The sequence below is a fragment of the Otolemur garnettii genome, unplaced genomic scaffold (genome assembly GCF_000181295.1).
Source record: "Otolemur garnettii isolate 467f Iridium unplaced genomic scaffold, OtoGar3 scaffold00001, whole genome shotgun sequence".
NCBI lineage: Eukaryota > Metazoa > Chordata > Mammalia > Primates > Galagidae > Otolemur > Otolemur garnettii.
The window spans coordinates 60,048,369-60,055,445 of NW_003852396.1; the positions used below are offsets into that span (position 1 = coordinate 60,048,369).

At 38.4% G+C, this 7,077-nt stretch overlaps 1 protein-coding gene across 1 annotated transcript in view; it reads right to left on the bottom strand.

Moving 5' to 3' along the window:
- Positions 1-7,077, bottom strand: part of CSTF3 (cleavage stimulation factor subunit 3) — an 85,735-nt gene that overhangs the window by 68,264 nt on the left and 10,394 nt on the right. The window lies entirely within an intron of this gene.

The following is a 7,077-nucleotide window of genomic DNA, read 5'->3' on the forward strand; positions in this document are numbered from 1 at the left end:
TGAGACTGTCTCACTGTTGGCCAGGATAGAGTGCCATGGTGTCAGCCTAGCTCACAGTAACCTCAAACTCCTAGGCTCAAGCGATCTTCCTGCCTCAGCCTCCTCAGTAGGGGAACTACAGGCACTCACCACAATGCTGAGCTAATTTTTCTATTTTTAGTAGGGAAGGGATATTGCTCTTGCTTAGTCTGGTCTCGAACTCCTGAGCTCAAGCAATCCTGTGTTGACCTCCCAAGAGTGCTAGAATTAAAGACATGAGCCACCATACCTGGCTATCAATACCATGTTAGAAAATAAAATTGAAAAAAAATGTTAATATTCACTGATTTACAAATAACAATTTTTACACGTTAACATGTTTTATATGAAAAATAACTTTAAAAATTCAGTAAGAATGTCTTTGTTTTACATATTTACAAACTGTTTAATGAATGACTTAATAAAAGGCAACTGGATTTTCTGATCAGCTTCAGCATTCAATCTGCTGCCGTAACACTTCACACAGAAGCTGAAAAGTTCCACTGTACACCCATGAGAGACTGTGAAAAAAGCAAATAATATCTTAAATTATGACACAGTCTGAACTTCCAAATCCTCTGAAAGTTTCAGGAACCCCTGAGGTCCCCGGACCAGCTCTGAGAAACACTGCTGCTAGACATTCATCCTGAGCCACAAAGAAAAGCATGAAATGACACGGAAATTTTACTTTGATGTAAAAAATTTTAAAAGCATGACTCACAAACTGCATATACAGCATAATAAAAACTAAAAAATAACCTCCAATAATGGAGATTTTAAAAACATACTAATACTCCCAAAGTAGTCATGCTTAGGAGATCAGTAGTGGAAGTACAGGTGATTTTTTTCCCCATTCTTTCATTCAGTATTTCCTAAATCCTTTAATAAGGTAGTTTTATTTTTATTATACAAATTTAATCTTTTAAAAAGTGCCTAAAATAGGGTGGTGCCTGTAGTTTCAGTGAGTAGGGCACCAGCCCCACATACAGAGGGTGGGGGGTTCAAACCTAGCCTCGGCCAAACTGCAACAACAACCAAAAAATAGCTGGGCGTTGCGGTGGGCGCCTGTAGTCCCAGCCACTAGGGAGGCTGAGGCAAGAGAACTGCCTAAGCCCAAGAGCTGGAGGTTGCTGTGAGCTGTGTGATGCCAGGACACCCTACCAAGGATAACAAAGTGAGACTCTGTCTCTTAAAAAAAAAAAAAATGCCTAAAATAGCAGCTAGCACCTGAGGCATAAATACAATTACCACTGTTGAAATTGTTCAGAATATTACTGTATACTGCAAATAACTGAGATAAATGTTAATTTAAACAAAGTTTTGCCTTCTAAGACTTCTTGAAATCTACTAATGGTAATATTAAAGCACAGCCATCACCTCCCTGCCTCCTCTTTAAGTGGAAATAATATCTCCTGGAATAATTCTGTCAAAATGCCAGTTTAGAAAGATTTAAAGTCAGCTGTTTAGATAAAAAAAAAAAAATCACTTACGAGAAATAAACTCATTTCTTTGAAATAAATGAGCTTGAACCACCACTAGAATAATTTAGAAAGGAAAAAGAATTTTAAGACTAATTTCAATCACAATATGTTCACTAACTTTTAAGAACTTTATGAATAGCTTGCTCAAGGAACTAAAACTAGAAAAAGTTTATAAAGGACTACTGGCTCCCCACCACATGAAACTAGTTTGGGGACAACCCAATCATTAGACCAGGACTATTTAGAAAGAATGGTAATTAGAAAATGTGCAAACAAAAAAGGTGGCATTTCATATCAGAATGTTGGCTTATTCAGTAAATGGTGACAGAATAACCAGTCACCTATAAGCTCAACTTTATAAAAATAAAGTTAAATTCCTACTTGCCCTTTCTACTCAAATAAATTTTAAGATAGATCAAAGATTTAAATGTTTTTTTTAAAAAAAAAAAACACACAAGAAAGAACTAGAGAAAATACGGTAACATATATCTTTGCATGAGAAGACTTTAAAAGAGTAAACTCAATTTACATAAAAAGTTTAAATTTGTGCCCTTTCTACTCAAATAAATTTTAAGATAGATCAAAGATTTAAATGTTTTTAAAAAAAAAAAAAAACACAAGAAAGAACTAGAGAAAATACGGTAAAATATATCTTTGCATGAGAAGGCTTTAAAAAAGTAAACACAATTTACACAAAAAGTTTAAATTTGCCTGTGGCTCAGAGAAGTAGGGCCCTGGCCCCATGTGTTGGAGGTGGCGGGTTCAAACCCAGCCCTGGCCAAAAAATGCAAAAAAAAAATTTAAAAATAAATAAATAAATTTGTGCATGAGAAAAGTTAAAAGACAAAGTCAAAAGACAAACTTTCAAATGACAGAGTACTTAAAAGTATTAGCATAAAGGCCAGTCAATAAAAGACCAGTGATTCAAAAAGAAATGAAGTATATGAAGAGTTTATAGAATAAGAATTAACTTTTTAAAACTCAAAAGAAATGCAAATGTAAACCATATGATAAGAGATCAAACATTTTATAGTTAACATTGCATAAGCAAGAGTCTGTAGAAACAGACATTCTCCAATTGTTGGCAGAGACAATTGGCCGTAATGCACAAAATTTAATACAAATGTCTTATCCTAAATTTCACTTTTAGCAACTTGCACTACTGCACATGTACACAAACATATATACTGAAAGGTGGTCAACTATTAGACTGGCAATAATTTAAATAACTATGTACAAAAGAACCAATTATGGAATTTATAATCTCTAAGAAGAACAAAGGCAAGCAGGTAGCAACATGGAACAATCTCCATAGTAATAGTTTAAAAAAAAAAAGGGTGAGCAGGGAGACAGGCACACAACACATACACTTACTTTAACACTGCTGTATACCCTTCTGGTGTGTTTTTACTGTTCATTTGAGAAATATTCATTCAGTGCCTACTATATACCAGACATTGTTGAAGCGGCTCTTGGCATACAACAAAATAAATTCTTTCAAATAGTTTTCCTCTTAAAAAGATAAACTTAAAAAATTTAAAGTAAACTAGAATTTAGTTGTGAGATACCAATTACAAAATGATAATAGTAAACCAAAATTGATACAGAAACTAAAAAACATCCAATTATACTTGAACAGTTTTAGTAACAAAAATCCAAAACTGCTCTGAATAAAAGATTTGCTTTGGAAAGACACCAGAGGATGAGGTGGACAAACAGTCCTTCAAGATATGACAAGTAGATTTCTTTTGGCCTTTTAGTAGCACTGAAGCTCAAGTGTGTACAATAAATCTGATCATATCTTGAATTTGTCACTAATAAATATGGGTGGTCATTTCTTTCATGGTACTAAGACTTGTGATTTGTGACCTCTGAAAGAAAGATATGACTATGGAGAAATCTAATTACTGCTATGGTTTACTGCCATTATTTTTTCACTCCTGCCAAAGCTCTATTTTGCATTTAGAGAGCTATATTAATTACCTTACGGTGTTCACTGTCCTTCTAGATTAGGACCCATTTGTTGAAAACCTACCTAAAAAATTAGACAGCATATACCATATAATCTGTAAAGGAACCAGAGAAACTCCTAAGATAGAATCCAGCATTAGACCAAGCATAATCACAGAAAGACATATAGATTTCTCCTTATTAAATAAATCATCCCTTCACTGATTCTCAAATTCAGCAGTGTCAGAATCACCTCTGGGAGACTTTTTTTTTTCTAGATAAAGTCACTATTGCCCCAGGCTAGAGAGCCTTGGCATTGGCTTAGTTCACAACCACCTCAAACTCCTGGATTCAAGTGATTCTCCTCCCTCAGCCTCCCAAATAGCTCTAACTTGGACTACAACGTCGGGCTAATTTTTTCTATTTTTAGTAGAGCTGGGGTAGGGTGTCTTGCTCCAACTCAGGCTGGTCTCAGAACTCCTGAGCTCAAGCTCAAGGGATCTACCCACCTCAGCCTCCCAGAGTGCTAGGATTACAGGCCTGAGCCACCATGCCCAGCCAGAGGGTTTTTTCGTTTTTGAGACAGTCTCACTATGTCACCATGGCATCACAGCTCACGGCAACTTCAAACTTGTGGGCTTAAGAGCAATACTCTTGCCTCAGCCTCCTGAGTAGCTGGGACTAAGGCGCCCATTTGCAACACCCAGCTATTTGCTGGCTGCAGTTGTCATTACTGGTTAGCAAGCCTGGGCAGGGCTCGAACCTGCCAGCTTCAGTGTATGTGGCTGGCACCCTACTCACTGAACTACAGGCACCAAGCCCCAGCCAGAGGACTTTAAAGTGCAGCATCCCTAGTTGAAAACCATAGCTCTCTAGTTGCTCCTGTTTTGGTGCCACAGAAACTTTCTGTAGTCTAGTGGAGCCCATGAGCTTTTTCTCAGAATAATGTTCTTAAATATACAAAATAAATTCTGTGGGATTTCAAAGAAAATCAATTATATAAAAATATAATTTTTGAGGCCAGGCGCAGTGGCTCACGCCTATAATACCAGCACTCTGGGACACTGAGGCAGGCAAACTGCCTGAGCTCATAGGTTTGAGACAAGCCTGAGCCAGAGAGTGAAATCAGCCAGGCGACTTGGCACCTATGGCTCAAGCAGCTAAGGTGCCAGCCACACACACCTGAGCTGGCAGGTTCGAATCTAGCTGGGCCCCGCCAAACAATAATGAAGGCTGCAACCAAAAAATCCAGGCATTGTGGCAGACACCTGTAGTCCCAGCTACTTGTGAGGGGGAGGCAAGAGAATCGCTTGAGCCCAGGAGGTTGCTGTGAGCTGTGATGCTACAGCATTCTACCCAGGGTGACAGCTTGAGGCTCTGTCTCAAAATAAATAAAATAAAATAAAATAAAATAAAATTAGCCAGGCATTGTGGCGGGCGCCTGTAGTCCCAGCTACTCAGGAGGCTGGGGAAGAGAATTGCTTAAGCTCAAGACTTTGAGGTTGCTGTGAGCTGTGACACCATAGTACTCTACTGAGAGGAACAAAGTAAAATTCTTATCTCAAAAAAATATATATATTTAATATACATATATAATTTTCAAAATATTTTTAAAACAAAGTTTTGGACTTTTTTTTCTAAAGAGACAGCATTTTGCTATGTTGCTGGTCTCCAATTTTTGGGCTGGGATTACAGTTGCTTGATGTCAAGCAGGGCTCTAAAGTTGTATATAGTAATATATACTTAATACATTAAAAAAATTATAGTAGCCACTCCAGTGATGAGTGCAAACAATATTTTGAATATTTATGGCAAAGTCACAGCTGCTGCTAACAGTACCATCACAGTTTCAGGCTTATATTACTGATAAAAGGAAATGCTAATTTTCAGTTAGAGATTAGTAAAAATTTTATCTTCTGTCATCCAATTTCATGAAACCCCTAAAATTCTATCTGCAATTATCCAGAGGACCATCAAAAATGAGCTACATCTGTTAATATTTTTCTCTGGCCTACGATGTAATTAAACGTTCATAAAACCACCTATACAGAAAACCATCAATCAACTGCATTAACAATAGAAGCTAGGCCCAGTGCCTGTAAGTTCAAGCCGCTAAGGTGCCAGCCACATACACTAGAGCTGAAGGATGAGACCCAGCCCGGGCCTTCCAAACAACAATAACAACTTCAACCAAAAAATAGCCAGGAGTTGTGGTGGGCGCCTGTAGTCCCAACTACTTAGGAGGCTGAGGCAAGAGAAGTGCCTAAGCCCAGGAGTTGGAGGCTGCTGTGAGCTGTGACGCCGCAGTACTCTACCAAGGGTGATAAAGTGAGACTCTGTCTCCAAAAAAAGGGGAAACTAACCAAAATGTTCAAGAGCCCTGCTAGTTATGGCCGCATTTAATTCCCAAATGTCATCTAAGATCACACCCATGTGGGAGCCCAGAAGTTCAAGATTACAAAGAGCTATGTATGATGCACTGCACTACAGCCTGGGTGACAAAACAAGATCTTATCTCTTAAAAAAAGAAAAAGCCTTTTATCATCACCATTATCAACCAGTTAGAAGTCAAGGCTGAGAGTATAGGTATTTTTGTTTCCAGCTTGGTTGCCATACTGCTATAGGGCATTTCCCAGTATCTACAAAAAGATATAGGGCCTCCATAAGGAATGGAGCTGTATTGTTACTTCCTGAATCTGTAGCCAGAGCAAGGGAATAGGTCACCTTAAGAAAACAGATGGCAAGTTTCCAGTGCCCATCTATAATGGCAAAAGAACAGCTGTCCCATGCTTACAAATTCCAACAACTTATTACTATAAGAAACTATCAAAATCCAGCCTTTGCCTTTGGAATAACCACCTATGGCCCCCAATACCATTCTTCAGGGGATGTTTTTCTGTTTTTTTGAGATGAAGTCTCATTTTGCCCCCCCCCCCCCGCGGCATCATAGCTCACAGCAACTTCAACTCTTTGTTTTTGTTCATCAGTGAGCACCTTCAGTACCATTTTTGCACACACCTTTCTCTTGCGAAAAATTTTTTTTCCTTGAGAGTTGCACTTTGTCACCCTCAGAGTACGATGGCATCATAGCTCATAGCAACCTCAAACTCTTGGGTCAAGCGATCTCTTGCCTCAGCCTCCCAAGTAGTTGGGACTACAGGCACCTGTCACAGTGCTTGGCTATTTTTAGAGGCAGGGTCTCCCTCTAACTCAGGCAATCCTCCTGCCTCAGCCTCCCAGAGGGATTACAGGCGTGAACCATGCCTAGCTTCAAGGGATGTTAATGGGGAGCAAAATGGGGCCCCATATCAACTAGTAAAACAAAAGATGAACAATTCTCAAGGCATGAACATTACCAATTACTTAATTTTCTATTTTCTTTTCTCTACCTGTCTCACTCCCCCACCCAATTTTCTCTGTGAATAGCAATACATGTACAATGGTTAAAAGTCTAGAGATACTGTAAATGTATTATGCATTTAACTTTTAACATTTTTCAGTCCTGGCTTTGAGACATGAGTCACACACCATACAATTCATTCATTTAGAGTACATAATTCAAGTTTTTTTTTTTTTTTTTTTTTGAGACAGAGCCTCAAGCTGTCCCCCTGGGTAGAGTTCGGTGGCA